The sequence below is a fragment of the Ochotona princeps genome, chromosome 21 (genome assembly GCF_030435755.1).
Source record: "Ochotona princeps isolate mOchPri1 chromosome 21, mOchPri1.hap1, whole genome shotgun sequence".
In the NCBI taxonomy this organism is placed as follows: Eukaryota; Metazoa; Chordata; class Mammalia; order Lagomorpha; family Ochotonidae; genus Ochotona; species Ochotona princeps.
The window spans coordinates 8956500-8977920 of record NC_080852.1 but is presented as its reverse complement, the minus strand read 5'-3'; the positions used below and the strand labels follow the sequence as shown (position 1 = coordinate 8977920).

General features: G+C 43.9%; 1 protein-coding gene across 8 annotated transcripts in view; it reads right to left on the bottom strand.

Moving 5' to 3' along the window:
- Positions 1-21421, bottom strand: part of FOXP1 (forkhead box P1) — a 500423-nt gene that overhangs the window by 325437 nt on the left and 153565 nt on the right. For 7 of the 8 annotated variants that reach the window (XM_004581618.2, XM_058678860.1, XM_004581620.2 and 4 more), the window contains one exon: positions 2068-2128. The gene's annotated coding sequence lies outside the window, so the exon portion shown is untranslated. Of the gene's footprint in view, positions 1-2067; positions 2129-7943; positions 8376-21421 lie in introns of those variants that run through there. The other variant, XM_058678853.1, reaches the window with a different exon arrangement.

Below are 21421 nucleotides of genomic sequence, written 5' to 3'. Positions count from 1 at the left end.
GACGTATATCATCTTTCACTCATTTGAACCTATAAACCATAACTTTCCTTTAATAATTGAAATTAGAAGCAAAATACAGATGGGACAGATGCTACAGAGGAAAAATACATTAATAAAATGTTCATTGCGGATGGATAAAAAGGTGATGTATCAAGACAATAATGAAAGCTAAAATTAAGAAACAGCAAGATGAAGAAACCACTACATGGATTCATTACTCAGTTTTCTTTGTGTAAAGAATGGAGGGAGGCATCAAGACAATCAAATCGTGTATGATCCAGCAATTTTTCAAGGGAGAGGTCCTATATACAGGACATTAAATGATGTAACTGATCACATATTTGATAATGACCATAAAATATTTTTAACCTGGACTAATAAAAATATTCCTGGAAGCTCTTCTCTCCCAAATTTCCCCCTTGACCCACGATATTTTTAAGTGTGAAAAATGCCACAGAATTGAGTGGAAGAACCCCATCTCCATTTTCTGATTGCTGGGTACAAGCACATTATAAAGACAGCACATCAGAACAGGAAGAACTCCTGCTTACAAGTGATTCCGGAGAAACCAATGACATCCTCACACTGAAGCTCTAACTTGCAGGAGTGTGATTACGGAGGTTCTCAAGGTGATTCTGGTTTTCATCTCCTCCTCTACCTCTCCAGTTTGGTTTAATCCCAACTTTTAGCTTCACTGCAAGTCTTTGCTAACAGCGGGGCACAAATTAAACACCTGGCACCAACTTCGCAGGAGGAGCCTTCTTACACTGAGATCAATCAGATATGGCAGAGGTCAGGAGATTGCCAAGCATATCCCAACTAGCAGCTGGGACATGAGGCAACGGTCCCCAAGGCAGAACCAGTTTGCAGAGTTCTGCTGCAAACTAATCCTTTCATTGTTAAGATTCAGAAACGAGCTGGGCACACAGAAAGTGCTTCACTGAGTGCCGGTGTGGTGGTGCCCTGCAAAGGTTTAAACAACATAGATGGTGAAATAAGATACATAGATATATTTGGACCAAATCAAATGTGCCAGAATGCAAATATAAACTCAATTCTATGTTCCTTCTAATGTATCCTGGCAGGGGAGAGATTAAAAACAAATGTGATCAATTGTCACATCGAAAATTTTTTACAAAAACTCATAACTCAAAGAGTATAAGCAGTCCGCATCTCTCAAATTCACAAACTTTGATTCAGTACATTCAGAGCAACTGCTTCATTCAACCATGCTAGAAAATAGCCTATTCTGCAGCCACTAAATCCAATACAACTATTAAAAGACTCAAATCCAAAAATTTACTCCTTGAGAAATATCAGATGACCAAATCATCTGTAAGATAATCTTTGCTCTGATCAGAGAGATATTTTTGAAATCAAGTAAGTATGTCACATCCATAACCATTTCAACCAAATGGCTTTGCATTCCCCACCCCGAAAAGCGATTTTGAGAAAATTAAATTTGGCTTTCATTCATCAAGCTACATGAGTCTCTCTGGAAAGTTCTAATTTTAAAATCAAGTACTCATTTGATTTGCAAGCAAGGTCAAGAGAACAAGGCAGCCCAGCACTGACATTACAGGGATGTGCCCCACACTGCTCGGCGGTGACATCAATGTGGCGTGTTGCTATGGTGCCTGACTATTAATTTCTGAAAGAAGGTGATCATCAAGCCGCCAGATGAACATCAATTGGATGACACCACTTCAGCACGCAGCGCTGACATGTGCTACTCTTGTTTGCAGCAAGTTAATTTTTATGAATCACCACTTCTGTGATGTGATTATTCCTGTCTAATGGTAAACCCATTGAGTCAACAAGCAAAAAATAAGTTCTGCTTCCACAAACAGTATAATCTCTGGGAGGGAAATGTGGAATCTGTAGACCACTTCTTAAGGGTAATCTTCTCTTTGAAGACTTCCCAGAACAGGCTCCACAGAGTATTCCCACACCAAGAAGTACATGTATTGTTTGACACAGACAGATGAGAAAACAACGGGGTTAGGATGCCAAGGAGGCAAGACATAGGCCGCTCAATATAAATCTACTAATCACATAGATATTTACCTTTCTTGGCTTCTGTAAAGCAATCTTCAGTTATAGTCACCTCAAAAGGTCACTTCTTACCCTGAAAACAAAAGAGAACATCAAAATCTGGGTGTTAAGGGAGGTGGAATCCTCGTCCGCGTGGGACGGACACAAGCAAAGCAATAAGGAAACTCGATTCTGTTTCATGGCAAGCTCTAAGATCTGCACCTCTCCGGACCACACACTTTTGGAGAGAGAGAAAAAAAAATAGTCAAGGTGAAGCGCTTCAGGTTGTACACGTGAACTTGCTCTCATCATGCCGTCTATCAATTTATTTTCTTGTGGAATAAAATATGACTCACAGGCCTTTGTTTTTGGAAACCAGACTGCTATTGGAATGTGTGTCTCTGTTTGCTGAACATCCACAACATCTTTAATTTCATTAAAGTGGAGGCTCATTTGTCCTACGGAAGAGAGAGGGTCGTTGGAGACAAGACGCATTATTCCACTTTGGACTTTTCCAAACAAATGAAAGCACCACCATTTTCAGCCTGGGGGAAGGGCTGGAGGGGGTCTAGCTGCTGATGACAACTGTTCACAGAATGTTTTCCACTTAGCATAGATCTACCAGATCTACGACGTTAAATATAAATGGTTCACGTCAGATGAAATAAACAATTGAAATCAAGCTTCCTAAAACACAAAGAAAGCAGGGAACACATTTTATTCCACATCTACTCCTGCATCTGCATATTCTCTTATGCAAAACAGTGAGTAATCCTCTAAGAAACATTACAAGCTGCCTCTTTCTGCCCATGAAACTGGGATCAGCATATGGCACAAGTGAAAAGAAAAACATTTGTTTATTAATTTAGATCAAGTTTCTAACAGGGTACAGGATTCATTCCACAGCCATTGACCAAATGCTCATGTAATTTTTTTTTTCTAAGATGCTGAAATCCTACCATCATTGTACTAAAATGTTTACATCCTTTGCTCGCTCCTGAACGCAATATGGAATGAAGTGGTTTTAATTTTATGGGGCTATGTTCCTGCTTGGCCATGAACAGGAAAAAGCAAACATCCCAGAGAAGGAAAAAAAAAATCCTATTTCACCAGGGTGAAAAATTTGAAAGTGGCACTTTGGTGTGTACTCTCTTGCAGGAGTTGATCTCAGGCCAATTTATGACATTTCCACAAGCAAGTGTATGCAGATTCTTGCCATTAAGGTTGGAAAAAGATGCAGGCTCTGAGTGAAATCATAATTTTCATGTTTACTATAAGAGGAAATTGGAGGTTTTCACCATAAATGTTCACCATTTGGGTGGGGGAAAACCCTAGCTCTGAGACTTTAAGTTACTATTTTGCAACCTGCCCAAAACCTTTGTGTTTTTACACAAAACAATTCAAATTGAAAATGAAAATCGTGCGCTTTAACTGCTGATGTGTGTCCTCGGGATTGGTTTCTCCAAGGGTGAGAACTCCGGTTCAGGACAAGTCATGATAAGGAAGCAACACCCAACTGGTAGCCCGGCAGAGCAGCCCCCCGACACACAAACACAGCCTGGGCGAGACACAGGGCCCAGCTGGCGGCTTCTCCCACCCCAGCACCCTCTACCTCCGCCACTCAGCAAATCTGAAATGTAAAGCAAGTGAACTCTGGCAGACCCTACTCGATTCAAAGCAAGAACGCCCCTTTCTCCCTCCTTTTCACTTGAGATGTTCTCCAGTGCGTGCACTCTAAACTCATTTATGTTTATCTATTGAGCTGTGTCTACTGCGGCATGTTTGGCAGTCGGACGTTATAGTACGAGACTTTGCAATGCAGATGAGATCTGCTATCATACAGGCCTAAGCAAACAACTGGACCTCATTAAAATTTAATTTAAAAAAAAAAACTGCTGAAAGTGCCTACTTTGAATAAAGTTATCTCCACTGCTGCACTGGAAGCTGCAGATCATTCTGAGGTAGGCCCGCTCTCTTCTTACCTATCAGCCCACCTAGGCTAGCATGTGCGTGAGCACTGAGCCAAGATGGAAGCTGCCTCATGTGGACATACTACAAAGGGGAATGTTTTTCCTGGGTGGAGAGTGGGGGAGGCAGGATTAGTCACAACAAAATTATAGAACTGACTTTCCAACACATAAATGATACAACATTGGCTTCATTTAATTTTTACATACACAAAAAAATTGCCAGTGACATATAACTCAATCTTTCTCCATTATGAAGATCTATAAATTTAAATAATGCAGCTGCACATTTGATCACTTGTTCACTTATTTCTTTTGGTTTCATTTTTTTTTTTAAGAAAAAATGCATTTAGCAAAGCAATCTCAAAGATCTTTTTTTGCTAGTTTTTCAAGAAAAGATTAATAGTTCAACAGCTGTTTGCCATCATGCTAAATTAAATGAAATGTGTCAATATAACAGACAAGAAAATTAAGGGGTAGTTCTGGGGCTAAGTCTGCATCATTACAAGCTTAGAAGAATCGGAAATCAACAACCAGGAGAAAAATCTGCATTTAATTTTTTCCAAAGCATAAAACTTCCGTTTCCAAAACTCAATCTGCTTTATTTTCTTTTTATTTTTTTTGTTAAACAGTCATTTTTACTTAGCAAATATTGTCTACTATTTACCTGTACGCTTCCTGGCAGTACAAGTGTTAGAACTAAAATTAGATGATTATGTAAAGCTTTTGTTACCCCCCAAAAAGTGAAAGAAATATATTCCCCTTCAGCCTACTTGTCTTTTTTTAAAAAACGCTGTCATTGCACAAAGTGCGTTATTTTTCCTTTTTCTCTCTTTTTTACACTTTCCTATCAGGCTTCAGGTTTTCAACGTGAGTCAAGGACATGATAAACAGAAATGCCATTCTTTCCTTGATGTCATTCTGTTGACAGTTAAGACCCAGCGAACACCACAACTGTGCCATGGCCTCTTCATTACTCCTGGCGACAGTGTCACTCACCTGAGGTCAGGTGGGAACCACACGCACCAGGATCAAGAAGATACCAAACCTCAGCCGTGACTGCTATGGTCAGAAACTTACCATCCCCTCCTCCTCCTCTCACTTCTGAACTCTCCCTTCAAATTAGAAATATCATTTTACAAAACCTGTATGTTACTGTAACACCTGTCCTCTGGGTGTATTCTACCACTCCTTTACACACTGTGTGGTGCCAACTCGTACTGGCAGGTAGGGGTGCAGGCGCGATCTCATTTCAAAAGACTAGAAATGAACAGTGTATATCCTCCGTCTCTCACGAAGAATATTTCCCTCTTTTCTTTACCGATAGGTAAAAGAAATTACCTGCCACCCAATTTCTACATCATCTGTCGTTTTTACACAATTATGCAAAAGTGACTCTCCAGGAGGGCCGACATATTTCATCTCAACCTTTGGCCTAACAAATGCTGGCTGAGAACTCATCCTGTGTCATTCCCAGGGAGACACAAGAGAGGCCAAGTCAGCCCATCAAAAAGTGGGCAGCTCAGGAGGTCCTTAGCTTGAGGACCCCTTCCTTTTCCAAAATCCAGGACCTGCGTCAAACACCCCCAGCTCCCAAATCCGTTCGCAGACACTTCATCTGCAGAGATTCAAATGGCTCCTTTTCCAAGATCGCTGCCTCTTAGGTAACTGAACTTGTCTGCCCAGGACTTTTTGGAAAACAAAAGCATGCTGAAGGCACAGGTGACTTAGCTGAAGAGGGCGAATGCCAAGGGTCATTCAGGTTTACTGCATTTCAGACAAGAAAATCCATTCAGAAGTCAGTCCTAAGTGTTTCCTGTGGCCCAAGATGGCTTCAAATAGAAAGAGCCAGAGCAGTGCAGAGGGACTAGAAGGAAGAGAAAGAAGGAGAAGAACAGGAAAAGAAAAATCAAGCAACACCTGTGCGGTCCAGGTTTCCTGAGCAGGCAGATGACCCTGGTGACAAGCACTGCATTTATCCACTTGTCCGTGGCACACACACACTCCTTTGGATCTGCCTCACCTCCTCTGTACACTGCTTCCTTTGCCCTTGCATATATCTGGTGTGCTGCCTCCTTTCTCCTTCCAACGTGAGGCCCTCACCAAGTAGCAACGATCTAAGTTTGGGGTCTAGTCCAGCAGGCGAAACTCTAAAACACTAATATTGACAACGGTGTGGCCTGTGGCACAGACCACCCCACCAGGCCATGCCTGCCCAGGGAAATGACTTCAAGCTGGTCGCCCCCAGCGACTCTGCATGGACCCATCTCACTTGGAAACATGGCTCTCTCTTACCTTCGAGAAGCAAAACCCTGGTCCCGGTCATGTGAATGTATTTTATAGGTATCCTTTAACAGCCTTTAAATGTTGAAACCTAAAAACAATATTTGCTGTTTTCCCTTTGAAGCTCCAACAATGCCTTTGTTTTAGATTTACCTTTAGTGTGCAATAAGAGTTAATAATCAAATCCATCCCAACCCCCACAAATGTTAAACAAAAAGATAAAAGAAATGCAAATAGCTATTGTCATGGAAAGTTAAAGTACCTGTCTGTATTTTTAAGTGAAAACTATTATCTCTATCAATCAAAATTTAAGAATACAATAGCGCTAATCACAGAAGGTGCTCCGATGGAGTTACTTTTCCTCGGGTAAAAAAAAAGTATTTTTCCCCTTAAAAACCAAGTATAAAAGTCATATACTTACAATTAGATAGAGTGTTTGTAATTTTATGATTAAAAACCTTCAGCAGCCTCACTGTTAATAAATGCTTCGAAGTCTCTAGACTGATTTGTACCCAAGAAGACCGAGGTCCCTACATATTTTAATAAGGTTGATGAAATTTTATTGAAATTCTCACAGTTTCCAACCTGCGGGGGAATAGCACACTCTTCCGTTGGAAAGAGTTACTCAAACGGCCGCGGCCGTGAACTGTTGGTGAAAGCTCAGAGAGCCGGAGAGCCTGGGCTCGGGCTGCACCCTCCGACCTCACTGCACGGGGCACAGTCTTCTGGGGCAGCTTGCCCTTGTCCACCCTGGCAGCTCCTTCGTGCAAGGGTCACACTTGACTCTCAGAAAGCAAGCACAACACCATGCTTCCCCCCTGAAGGACCTCAGTGCACCAGGAGTCCATTCCCCTGAGCCTTTTTTTTTTTAATTTTACTTTTTAAAAACACAGGATTTGCCCCTGAATACAGTGCTTTCTAACAGACAGTAAAAGAAGGGGAACGGGTGGGGGGGGAAGCAAGACTCCAGATAGTAAAACAAACAGCTCAAGATTACAATTCCTAGAGCAAACAGTTCAGCCAGGATGCCATTATGCAGACTGAGCCTGGGTGGAGGTCTCCTCCACCGTGGGGCCGAGAGGCTGTCATTTCCCACCCCCAGCAAGATCAGATTTCCTTCCCTCCCGACCGCCTCTCTAAGCATCATGGCCAACATCTCTAGTGTGCTATTAATATCAATGAAGAGACGACGCAATTTCCACCGAAGAAAACCCTTCCTATTCCGAAGCAGACCTTGAGGGAGGACCCAGGCCCAGGAGAGACAATACCGCAGCAGAGTGGCTCTGCCTTCTAACAGTTCGGTCTTGCCCACTGTATGAAGGCTTTTACCAAACAATGGCAGCATTATCTGCACGATAGTTACAAAACAGGATTTGTGAGGACAAAGAATAATAAAGCTGCCCCCACCCCATCTCTTTTCTTTTTACTTCCCTCCAGTCCCATAAGAGCCTCTTTGCCTGTCCAAAACCTAGCCACTTTTCCTCAGAGGCACCTGTGCTTGTCTATTTCAATACAGCCAGAAACTGACAACGGCTCTCGATTCAGGAACCAGGATGGCTCTCAGGAAGTGCCCACAAGGGCGATAAAGTGCTCCCTCACCCCCACACCGAACATTTGTAAAATGAAACAAAGTATCGCCTTGGCTTCACACACACTTACCAGATCATGGTGAGAAGGAGGTGGAGCGTTAAGGCGGGAGAGAGCGATTCTCACACAGGGGAAGAAAAGTTGGGAGTTTGGAAGGGACAAACTATAAGGCGCTGGGAGAGCGTGCCGGCTCTGGGGCTCCCAGGCTGGCGGCAGGGTGAGGAAGGACCGAAGGTATGTGGGCTAAACACAACAAAAGCCACTGCCTTACTCTAGATTAAATATGCAGGAAGAGGCCCCTTTGCATAAACACAAACACTCAGCAAATGAATAACTGGCTCAATCAGACGCCCGCTGTGCCTTCTACCTGTCCTCCTCCTGCCACAGACACCGCCTGTTCCAGGGGACAGGACTACACAGGAGATAGTTAAATGTGATGTTGCTATAATAACAATTAAAATGAATTGCATTCATTAGTAATTAAGAACTCAGTGGAGAAGAGGAGGAGTCAGGAGGAGGTGTGCTACTGCTGTTACCTCCAGCTACTCCCCAAGAACTTGGTGGAGTTTTGTGGTGGGGTGCACTGACATGTCTAAGGCTCAACTGGAGTTTTCTGCAGTCACACCGTGTTGTCACCACTTACAGCCAGAGGTATACTTCTTGCTTCTCAGCCTTGTCTCATTACAAATTCAGCTTCCTAAGTCTGGATCCAGAGAACGATATATTTTATGTACAAATATAAACTATACCCAGGCACATGTGTATACACAGTGTACACATGCAATTCAAATTAAAAAGAATAAGCAAGTCACTTAACTACACCCTTCAGTTCCCTAATCATTTACGGAAAAATACTTTGAGTTTCTCAGATATATATCCTGAATGCCTGCCTTTCCCATGTCACCAATCCATGACCACTCATTTAAAAACATTACCCGTATATTAGAAAAGATGCTTTTAACTGAGTGGCCTCAACCACTTACAATTTTGATCAAATCACATAATTACCATCAACAATTTTCTCCGTTTCGGCAGAAAATATGTCATACCTCAACATAATTTGTCCTTAGAACCTAGGAATCTAAGCAAGAAGAAAAGCCCATGGCCACCACTGCCTTTACTCCAGCATGTGGGGCGCACGCACACTGCCCTCCCACTCCACGTGCCAGCTGCGTGGGAACGTCACTAGTTTACAACACATTGTACAGTATTAAAACTGAGTTCGACCAAAATCGAGGTAAGGTTGTGTTCCCTGCGTATTTCCTAGAGTCATCTGGTGTGATGGCAGTGAAGGGAGGGCTTTGCTGCAGCCGGAGTGGGTCCCGCGGCCGGGGCTCAGGGGCAAGGACACTGCTTGAGCCAAGCATCAATGCCCAGCATAGGAAGGAGGCTTCCCACTTTCAAAACAAGTGTTCATTTCATGAGCACAACACTGTCTTGCAAGAGGTGTCCTGCCTTTGGGAAAGTTAGAAACCATGACTGAGAAGTTTTTCAAATGGCAAACAAAATCCCTTTTTGGATATATATTATGGCAGCGATTGGAGAAAAAGCAAAACAAAATAGAAAGACTGCAGAAGTCCTAAAGAATAAAACACGGGTTCCAGGAGAGGGGATTCCCACAGAAATGCAAGGCTGGGGTTGTAGTCACTGTTTTGCCTTGAAATGACCTTGCAAATAAGGTGTTAGATAACCGGCTTCCAGGGCTAATAGGGATCTAACCTTGATGCAAATAAAGCATAGAGGAAAATGTAATCAGTGTATCACTGTGCGAGAGCCTCTGTCCATCCCAGTGGAGCTTCTAATGACTGTTTTGGCAGTTCTGCCGGGTAGTTATGCAGCCCAGCTCATCTATATCTCATACTGGTTGAGCAAGCTAATGGAAGTGCTGTTAGTGGAATCCAATATTAATGCTCTGTATCGTGCAAACCTGGATGCCACTGAACGTATTATACAATTATAGGTAGTATCTAATTCCATAGGTATTAGATACTGGGCTCTGAATTAATATTTTAATGAGGACGGTGAAATAAAGATGACGACCCAGGTAAGGGATCCATGCATTGTGGCCCAGCTGAAAGAGCGCTGGAACTGTGACAAAAATCCATATGCAAGCTTCAGATGCTGAGTGACACATACTGACGCTCAGAGTCAAAGATGTCATCCTCACCCCAGCACCACTTGCCGTACGCTTGGGAGAAAATGAAGAGGAGGAAGCTGGTGGGGGGGGGGGGGCGTCGTTGCAGCGAGACCTCCAGAAAATAAACAGGGTGTACAGTTTCAAAGGCTGCAGACACAGACATTTCATTGTTCAAGCCAATTATCAGTGGAAAATAATAACAACAGATGGATTCAGAGTCAGTGACTTTTCATATGCACTTCATCTCGGCGGAACAGATGATGAAACGCGAGAGCTATCTCAAAAAGGCAAACATCTTTCAGTAAAAGAACTCTACAGTCCAGATGGGGACCTTCTAAGGCTGCTGATTGTCTCGTTATAATGTTGTAAGAGAGACTTACTAAAACATTTCAAGAACTGATCAGATAGGATGCGCACAATGGCTTCATTATTGGGAGGAGTCGCCTCGGACTTGTGACTAAACACAGCCGGGATTTCAATCAGGTTAGGTCGTAAGCTTCCTGCCTTCTCATCAGCAACTGCAGGTTCCAAGGAAAACTAGAAGTCCGCACAACAGCAAAGCAGATGGGCAGCCAAGCAGCCCGCATTCGTGGTGTTCTCTCACTGAGCAAAGGCAACCAGGTAAACTGGGACTGTGGAAAGACCATTACATTATCCTGCAGCACTCTCAGGATGGGGAATGGATGGGGGTGGGCTGGGGACGGGGGATCAGCTCCAAAGCAGTTCCTTATTAAAAGCAGCCGCTGATGGAACACCACCCCATAGATGCAGTTAGAATGTTAACCCATTGCCACTCACTGGTGATAACTGGTCTTTAGGAGGAAATAAATACACATACAGGAAGAATTCTATGGTATGTGACAAAACAGCTTCTAAGACATACTAACCAAAAACACTCAGGTCAATTTCCCCAACTTACTCCAGCCCACTCTCACTCTACCAAACTACCACCAAGTCAGGCTTGCTGAGAAAACACAAGACAAACCACAGCCCGAGAATCCTCCACGAGTCACATGCAAAGTTATATTTCACATGAGGCCTCATTGCTCCTGGGATAATAACATACCTGTTTTATCTAGCTCTCTGCTTATCCATCTATCTCCATCCATCCATCCATCATCAATTGCATATTCATCATCTTGGAGAAATCTTTCTTCGACCTGACATAAAATACGGTTGAAATCCTATGCTACGAAAAAGAAAAGCTGATCCTCCTAGTATTTACTAACATACTTAACATTTAAAAAATATTTTTACGAACACACTGTTGACTTCACAAGTTTATAACATAAGTAAAAAAAAATAATTTTTTTTTTTAACAGCAAGCCTTTTCTTTTAAAGTACTCTGACAAAAGTAAATTCACAGCAGAACACACAGGCACGAGGAAAATATAGCCAAGGGCAAAATTCTGCAACTGCTTTAAGAAGCAAACAAGAACACAAAAGATGTGTAATGCAACCATCTGGCTCTCCTCATACTATATCAATGCCTCAACTTTATCCCCACCCCCTAGCCAGCCCACACCAATGCCGCAAAACCAAATGGCTTCACTTATGCTTCCTGCACAGCAAATTGACACGATCCAGTTAGAACATAAAAGTTGATTTTTTACACATAAACTGGTATCTTTCAAATTTTCCCCACTTCAATGCTCTGTTGTCAGCGTTACTTCTACAGAGTGGGACTTCTCTGAAAAACCACCAAGAGCTTTATAGTGATGAGGATTTTCTCAGTTGGACATGTCTGGTTCCCCCAAGAGATGCCCCTTAAAACCTTCATCTCTGCCATCGTGTGTTTTCTGTTAGAATCAGATCTTAGAAGAGGATGCATTAAAAAAAAAAAAAAAAGGACTCTGGCTACAACTTTTTTTCTTTTTTATGCATAAGATTCTGAATTGTTTCTCCTATTGGCATTCGGATATTTGCACTGATGTTAAATCCCTGCTCTTACAAGTCCGCATGCTCTAATGTGGCTTAGCCTATAAACACTCGATGAGCAACCACTAGGGTGAGGGGGGCCTTGCTGGACAGTGGTTCCCCAAAATGCATCACTGTCCTGTGTCCTAGCAGGACCTGCCTGGCACATTTTACCAGACGCTCGGCAGTATATCCCAAGGCTTTCATGCATGGGGAGGCTGACACATTAATTTATATCCTGCTTTGTGCAGCCAGAGATGAGATATTTAAGGGTCAGGACATATCTTAGAGATTCAATTGCTTCCCAAAGGTGGACTTGCCATCAACGTCTCTGTTTAGGTGTCATCAGTATAAACCATCCTACATGTTTCTCGCCAAGAGGCAACCATTTAAAAAGTAATTACTAGAAAAAAAAAAGATAAGCTCACAGCCAACTCCACACCTTGGCTTTCTGTAGGGGTATATCAGCAGTTGGAACTCTTGTGTTGGGCAAGAGATCTCTGACACAACCAAGAAGTTAGGAATGCTGTAGCATAATGGGTGAAACCACCACTTGGAATGCTGTCCAGATGGCAGCCGGCTATTCCACTTCCCACCCAGCTCCCTGCTAACGGCCTGGGAAACACAAGATGGACCAAGTGTTTGGGGCCCTGCACCCATATGGGAAATTTGGACAAAACTCACGGATTCAGCTCAACCCAGCACTGACTGTCGTGGCCACCTGGAGAGTGAACCAGCAGATGGAAGGGCCCCGTCACCCCTTTTTCTCTTTCAGAAAAAAAAGTAAGAAAATCTTAAAAAAAAAAAAAGTGAGAGGCAGGGACCATGCCTCATTCCTTCTGTGTTCTCACTGCGAAGGTTTTCTATCATTCCTGCAGCCCTGTCTGGTTCGGGGTCAGCAAGACTTGGCCTAGCTTGTGCAGGGGCTAGCATGAGGTCCTTGCTGGGATTTTTGCCCACCGAGGCCGCTGGCCTGGACAGCGGCGGTCAACCATGGGACACACACAGTGCACCCGGCCACCGCAGGACGGATTCTGCTGACTGTTTCAGCCTGCAGTAGCGTCTGGCCACCAGTTGGCAGACGCCACTTGTGGCTGCCTACCAGGCCTAGGCTAGCACAGCTGCTGCCAGATGACAAGCTCTCACAGATCTTCTTCCCAGGGCCACATCTGGCTCTTGGCAGCTCCACTCTGCAGCCACACTGATGCTGTTTGAGTCTGCTGAGAAAAAGTACACATTGGGTAAAGCAACTTAGGTTCACCTTGGCCGAGCACATTTCAGCGTGAGACAAAAATATCAGAACACAAACTCCATGAAGGGAAGAACCTGCTTACTACATGTCTTTGTTCAAAAGAGCAGTTCCACAGGGAATTCCACAGCTAGACTGCAGGGAGCAATGCTAAGTAGCTTGTGCATGGAACACAAACACTCCTGTATCTTGCTCCAGGGCCTCCACTTCCTTCAGGGTCTGTACGGAGGCTCTCACTGCATACCTGCGGCGCAGTCTCTCTCTCTCTTTTTATAGGACTTATTTATTTTTATTAGAAAGGCAGATATACAGAAAGGAGTTCTGTCTCACGACTAACTCTGCAAGTGGCCGCAACGGCCAGAGCTGAGCTGATCCAAAGCCAGGAGCCAGGAACCGAGCAGTAGCTTCTTCTGGGTCTCCCAGGTGGGTACAGGAACCCAAGGTTTTGGGCTGTCCTCGACTGCTTTCCCAGGATACGAAGAGGGAGCTGGATGGGAAGCAGGGCCACCAAGACATGAACCGGCACCAGTATGGGATCCCGGCGTGTGCAAGGTGAAGACTTTAGCTGCTAGGCTAAGACACTGGGCCCATGGTACAGTCTCTTATTGGCTCCAAAGCTACCTGTACTTATTATGGGTATACTAACACTCTAAAGGGAAGACATGCACCTGTCCAGTACAACTGGAAAGGCCCCCAATCCTTCCTAAAAATAATGCTCCCCAGTCTCACACACATCCCTACTTCACTAAGTTACCAAGCCTGTGCCCAAAGTGCCTACTAGCACTGTGTAAGTAGAAACTTCCCTTCTGGTACCCGAGCAATGTTCAATGAAGAGGCAACTTGTCCTGGCATTGTTTTTTCCTATTTCCTTTCCCATGCTTCTCTTCCTGATTTATCTGTAGATCTCAGCTTCCTTTACATTCAACTTCGACCTATCCCAGGACTTACCCAAAGCTCACCACCTCCCTAAATCCCACTAAAAATACCCTGAGAGATGCCGGAGGACCACAGGACCAGGCTGGAGGCTACCTCCTGATTTCCTGACTAAAGAGCTAGCACTTACCGGACACTATGCTAGTATTAATGTTACAGAACTGTGAATGCTCATAATACTATGAGTGCCTGCTGAACTTGACAAAAAAAAGGTGAAATCCCTGGTACAAGTCTGGCACAGATGTCGCATCTGATGTCTTTCCCCATCATAGGAAAGTCAATGCTCCTACAACAAGCATGGATGAAAGGGGAAGATGACTTTGACAAACTCAGCACATGGTTTTTCAGGGAAACAAAGCTACCCAAAAGCAATCCAGATGAAGATGCTGCTGGCTGAACCCTCCCCCTTTCTGTCATGCAAGGCAACAGGGAAGGGGTACAGAAAAGCCTGTTAAGCTATGGGCATGTCTCCGAGAAAAGTGTCATGGCGGCATCTGAAAGAGTCAGCCTTTGGCCCCTTGGAAGAAGCTGCTTCCTGTGTCCACAGCAGCCAGGAAGACCCCCTGAAATGCCTCTCCTCTTCTGCCTTAGCCCACTTGAAATTACTAAAAAAAAAAAAAAAAAAAAAGGACGGCACCTTTTAACAATTCCAGTCACAACGGAAGTTTGCGATCTTCAGAGGGACAGCAGTGCACTTGGCTGAAAACAGGCTACCAAATAACACAACAAGCTGCGGGACAATTGTTGAGCATTAAGAAAGATTCAGAAATAAAAGATTCGCAGGAAAAATGCTTGTATTTCTTCATGCATCTTTGAGACCCCTCACTTAAAGTATTATAAAATATACATAGTGCTGTTCAGTATACCTTCGGCTAAGAAAAGAGCTTACAGCCGACATGCACAGATTCAAGCGATCAAGTAGCTCTGGTCCTGTGAATTCGGGCAGGTTGCTTTAACACACGGTGTGTTTATCCATAAAATGGGCATAATCATGAACATGCTTTGGAAGAGCACAGGCAATTATAAAAGGGCTCAGCAGTGTGCCTGGCATGTGGCGAATGTCAAAAGAAACGACAGTCACTGTGGTTATGACCAGGGATAATCTAACTTCAGTGGGTCTTACATACGCTTCATTTCTGTATGCCTCCACAAACTGGTAACAATACAGTACTTGTTTTTTTTTCTGACATGCTAAACGATAGGGAAAAAGGGACCGAAAATCTATCAGAGGCTAAACTTCTTAAAAACATACTGCTAACATAAAAAAAACATAGTACTGATTTTTTTTCTTCTTGCTACCCAGTATTAGCTGGAGAATCACAGATTTCACATGAAGAAGGGGGTCTCCCGCATCTTAGGGGAGTCAGGTTTAGATACAAAGAACCCTAGACCGAGGTTAATTTCAGCTGCCTCTCCCTTCAGCAACCACAAAACACTTAAAGAAGATCTTCAGAGAAGGCAGAAGGAAGATCAGGTCTGGAACCCTGAAACACATTTTTTTTTTGCACTTTTCAAGTATGCGCCTATACATTCTGCTTCTGATTTAGGATCTTACAGAGTTTGTTTACTTTTTAAACGCCTTTCCGCTCACCTTTAATAACATGTTTCTTTGCCTTGGCTGAAGCATGCTCAGAAGAATTACAAGAGTGAACACAGCTGGGTAAAAGGTTCAGCAGCTAATCCACACCTGGGCCATGTAAAAAAAAAATGTTTCACATTTTCCATATAGGAACAGGCCTCCTTATATGAAGCAGTCTTTTCTTCCAGTGCTAGGGCACTTTCCACACCATACAACCTTTCATCTGCTTCTGCTCTTGGGTGGGAAAAGGCCACAAAACCACCTCTGAGTCACACCAGAGGGCCTTATCATTGACAGAAATAATAATAAGTGAAAAGCACAAACCTCATTCAAAATGGGAAGTCGTGGATTCATTTTACCAGAAATGCTTTGGTCACATCTGACCCGTGACCCAGGGCAGGACGTTCCCGAAGGAGAGAGTCGGAATCAACCCGTCTCTTCCATCTTCCATGACCACAACCAAGATGTCTTCTGTGTGGCCCAGATGTTTCAAGAAAGGATTAAGGCTTAGAGGAAGAAAACAGCAGCTGAGAGAGAGGGGAATGGAAAGCATGCGGCAGCTGAGAGGTGCCACTGGAGGGACTTGGGAAGCCACTCCCTCAACTAGGCGGACTCTGCACTACTAAATCACATCACCCTGGGGAGTCAAGACACCTACTTTAGAGAACCTGGGCTTGGCACCCAGCAGTGATGGCACAAGGAACTGGGTTCCTGTTACCAATATGGAAGCTCTAGATGGAGTTGCCAGCTCCCAGCTTCGGCCCTAGCTTAGTCCTGACCACTATGGGAATTGGAGGAGTGAACTGTGGATGAGAATGCTCTCCGTCTCTACATATCAAGTGAATAAAAAAAAATTTTTTTTAAAAAAAACTACATAAAACTGATAACCAGAAAACTTATCTGTTGGGGCTGGTATCATTGTGTAGCTGGTTTGTGTCCCAGCTGCTCCACTTCTAATCCAGCTCCCTACTTAAGCCCCTGGGAAAAGCAATGGAAGATGACTTAAGTGCTTTGGGACACTGCAACCCACTTGGAAGACCCAGGATGATGCGGCCCATGAGGGAAGTGAACCAGTGGATGAGAAATCTGTCTTCCCTCATAGACTCCCTGCCCCCAAGACCTCTGATTTTAAATGCACATATAAAGAAACATCTTTACAAAAGAAAAGAAAATACAGCTGTTAGTGACATCACCACATAAACTAATTTTCAATCAAGGACTTTGGAAGAACAAGATTAGAGAAGAGAGCACAAGTCCCAAGTGTGCCACGGACTGTGTGCCAGCCTGGTGCACCTCCAGATGCACACCAGCAAGCTCAATCCCCGTACGACAGGTACTTCCACGCTCCAGGCAACTTCTGCGACATGCCTCTCAGTTTTGTTTGTAACAAGTCCTTTTAGTCAACTCCACTCTGAAGTAAGTGGAAATGGAGATATTTCCACACCTTTGTTACAAGGCAGCAACGTGACATGGGAAGAACAGTTCACTGGAAGGCAAGCATGGCACAGGTCTGTTCCAGGATGCCCCAGTGCCAGCAGGATCCTATCAGTCCCTTCTCTCTGCACAGCCAGGCTGCTCACTGCAGGGTGCATTGCTAAGGACCGTGTTCCACTGTTACACGCTGGGCATCCAAGCATGTGTTGAAATACTGAGATGCTGGGGCCAGCGTGCTGGTGCAGCATATGAATCCTCCACCCCGTGGACTTAGCAGCCCATATTGGCACATGTTCATGGGCACTGTGCAGCCTGGCCTGCTTCACATCTGAATCAGCTCTTTGCTTATGACCTGGCAAAGCAGCAGAGGATGGCCCAGGTCCTTGCACTCCTGCATCCACACGGGAGACCCAGAAGTAGTTCTGGTTCCTAGCTTCAGATCACCTCAGCTCAGGAAAGTGCAGCCATTTGGGGAGTGAACCAGAAGATGGAAGATCTTTTCTTTCTCTCTCTGTAAAATTTGCTTTTCAAACAAAAATAAATAATTCTAAAAACCAAAATTCGTTGAGATGCTGTGCACTGGGTGGAAGCAGCCACTGCCCCAGGCCTCCTGAATACCCTTGAGCATGACCCTGAACTTGCCAGTCTCCTCCAAAGCACACTGGACTCCCTCAGAGTCCCCCCCCCCCCACCGAGTCAGCTGGTAGCCATTCTGGCCTACACCTGTGGTACTGTGATCAACACCCCAGAATGTCTGAGTGTTCATTTTCCAAAGTGCTGAACCATTCTGACTAGATCTGGCTTACACCTGGGACCCACATGGAGTATGCACATGGGGGCCTCAAGTCATGAGGCAAATCAATGAATGACCTTAGGGCCATTAGTTAAGGTTAACTTCTTCTTTTTTTTTTAAAGATTTATTTTATATTATTTTATTTATTTTATTTTTATTACAAAGTCAGATATACTGAGAGGAGGAGAGATCGAGAGGAAGTGGAGCTGCCGGGATTAGAACCAGTGGCCATATGGGATCAAGGCGAGGACCTTAGCCACTAGGCCACACTGCCGAGCCCAAGGTTAACTTATTTTTAAACACTGGAAAGAAATCCTAGTGAAATCCTGAGCACAGAGGGAAATGACTGACACATGTAATCAAATTATATATTTACCACGGAAACTCTAAACAGCTCGTGCTTCTACTCCATTTCTACAATTCGTTAGGAAAAGGAATTCTTTCTCGAGTCTGTGGGCCATGTTTCCCAAGCAGAGCTGAGCTCAACTGCAGGCTGCACTGGACAAGAATTCCCTTTGGCTCCCTGAAACGGCCACATCAATGTGAGTTCAAATTCACTCCAATGTTCAGCTGGCTGACATGGATGCTGTGCTGTCACTTGATCAGGTGTGGGGTACCACATGGTATGAATAAATACTTACCCACAACCGCATATTAAATGGAATTCACTAGGGCGGGCTTCATAGACAAAGACGTTTCTATACCGAAACATTAACTAAGAATTTAAGTAAATGGCCCCGCCGGAAAAAAGAAAAAGTTCTGAAGTAGCAATATAAACTATATTTAATAGCAACAAAAAATATTTTCCTTTTGGGAAAGCAATTTGGGCTTCTAAAAGTTACTGCCTCTCACATGACTCCGTACAGTATGCCTGAGTTCTTTCATTCCCTCAAACACAGCTGCCGGGGTCCCAGACCCTACTTCTTGGTGATGGTTTTGATAATTAATCTCCCTAATACACAAGAAACGATTCTGGTTTTTTTTTTTTTTACATCTACCCTCCCCACAATTGTTATTTTCTTCAGCGTTTTGAGTGTAACATGTTCCAAAGAACATATGTTCCCAGAGAAGCAAAAAAAGAAAAAAAAAAGGCTCTAGAACTAATACACAATGAAAAATAAATTTAAAGCAGCCTTCTGGTCTGACATAAGAATATAAAAATGATACGAGCAAGAACAGCTTAGTTTACATACTTTTCAGTCACAGCTGCTGCTCCCTAGCCACAACACCTTTAAAATGACATTTTAAGGAAACAGATACGGTGTGGCTTTAGCCAGAGCTTGATGCTGCTAACATTGCATTAAAGGCACTTTTCTTTTTATACACATACTTTACATAACACTGTACCCTGGCACAATTACGCAAAAAAAAAAAAAAAGAGAGGGATTCATTTTAAAACATTATAGTGATCAACGGAGTGAATTTCAACAAATCCTATCCAGCAAGTGTTTCTGTTTTCTCTTGCCTTATCAATTGCTACACTGTGACATGGCAACAGAGTTCTGGGGACAGGGAAAAACAAGTCCCCTTTTCTTGGCCCTCTGGCGACAGGAGCCCAAGAAGCTCCCCTCTCCGCGAGAGATGTAGGCACTTTCCTGAATCAACGAAAATAACATACAATTAAATCGGACTACTCAATTAATAAATTACTTTGGTGGACCTTGCAGGCCAAGTCCTATTTAATTACATAATTTTAAAAATATTTGCACATTGCAATCACTGAGATTGGCTTGGAGGTTTCAGAATACACACTTAACACTTGAGTTAGAGAACAAATTTGTTTAATAAATGCAAGCTTAAGTGCTAGAAGGCCGTAGCACTCCAACTGCAAGATCACTTAGCACATCCTCAGAAAAGGCAAATAAACTTCCCCGATTTAGATGGTGGCTGCTCGTGAACGTCACGAGAGCTGGGTGGATATTTTGTGTGCGTGTGTGTGTGTGCTTTCTCTGTCATGAGTTGCTGCTAAGTCTGACCCTTTTGAGAGGCGATTAGAAGAGGACTAATGGACAGAATGTTTCCAGTGGAAGATAACTGAAAGATAAACAAAGGTGGAAGACATCAAGGATGCAGCAGTAAAAACCTCTTCAGAGTAAAACAAAGAGAAGTCAGAGCAGCGCCCCGTTTCTCACTTCTGGGAATCCCAAAATACACCGTAAATTAAGATGGTTACTGAGTGTAAAGATGTGTTCCATTAGGAAGGCCACATGAATTGGACACTCATAAAAGGGATAGGATTACACAGCTTCCAAAAGAGGGCACCTTTCAAAGTGGCCAAATACCTCGAGGTTGTGTGGGGGCCACAACATTGCCATCAGGAGAATTATCTAGAAGGAAACTCTGACCGCCCTATGGACCCTGGCACCACAACTTGTACTGCTTTCATATTTTGATAGAAATCTTTGTCAAGCACACACACATTCTAACAGCCACTGAATGCTTCCCACCCACAATGGCCTCAGAGCTTCGCAAGCTACATGGTGTGGGCTCCCGTAACATCTAAAGCTCCTCAACACCAGAACCAGGGGTATTTTGTTGTTGTTATTTATGGGTTCTTAAGGATTTCTGTCATGAACAACCTAGTCTGCTGTGCTTCCACTCATCTATGCTTGCCTACCAAAAGCCTTTAACTTGTTGCTAACTGCTAAGTTAGAAAGGCATTATTTGCCGGGGGGGGGTGTGGGGTGGGGAAGGGGTGCTGTTTGAGCCACTGCTTTAGGAGTTGCCACTTGGGTCATCCACATCTTTAGATCAGAGTGGCAGGTTCAAATCCTGGCCATTCTGCTTCCAACTCCTAATGTGCATCCTGGAAGCAGCAGACGGTGGCTCAAGTACTTGAGACCCTGCAACCCAGACCAAGGAGACCCAGACCAAGCCTCAGGCTCCCACTTTTAGCCTGGCTTAGTCCAAGCTGTTGCAGACATTTGGTGAGCAAGCCAGCTAAAGGAAAAGCTCTCTCTCTTTCTCTCCCTTCCTTTCAAGTAATAGGTAGGTAGGTTTGTAGGTAGGTAGCGAGAATTAAAAGGAAAGCATGTGAGGTTTTAAAACTGAAGAATTTTAAATCAGGTTCAAATGAGATTCTAATACAAATTTTGTCATCTCTGTTCAGTTATAAAACAAAGCATACAAGTTTGTCTCTCTCATTCCCATGGCCCTTCTCCTTTTCAAAAACTTCTGTTTTTCTCTCTCCACTCAGCCCCTATGCCAGGCCACACCCGGCCTCATCAGAGAACTGGCACCTCTGTTCCCAGGCGTTACTGGGTTTTCAGTGCCTTTTGATTTGGTCCAGTAGCTCCATGCGGCAGGGTCGAGCCTCCTGAATTCTCAAAAATACTTCTCAGCGCCAAGGAGTCTGACTTCTAGTGACTTTGGCTGCCCATCATCTGCCACCTTCCTCACGAGCCTCTTCTCGTGCAGCACCATCCTCTTTCCAAAGGCTTTCCCTTAAGTGTAAGCCATCACTGTCATCCAGCTAGTGAGACCCAACATTTTAGAGGCACCTCTGATT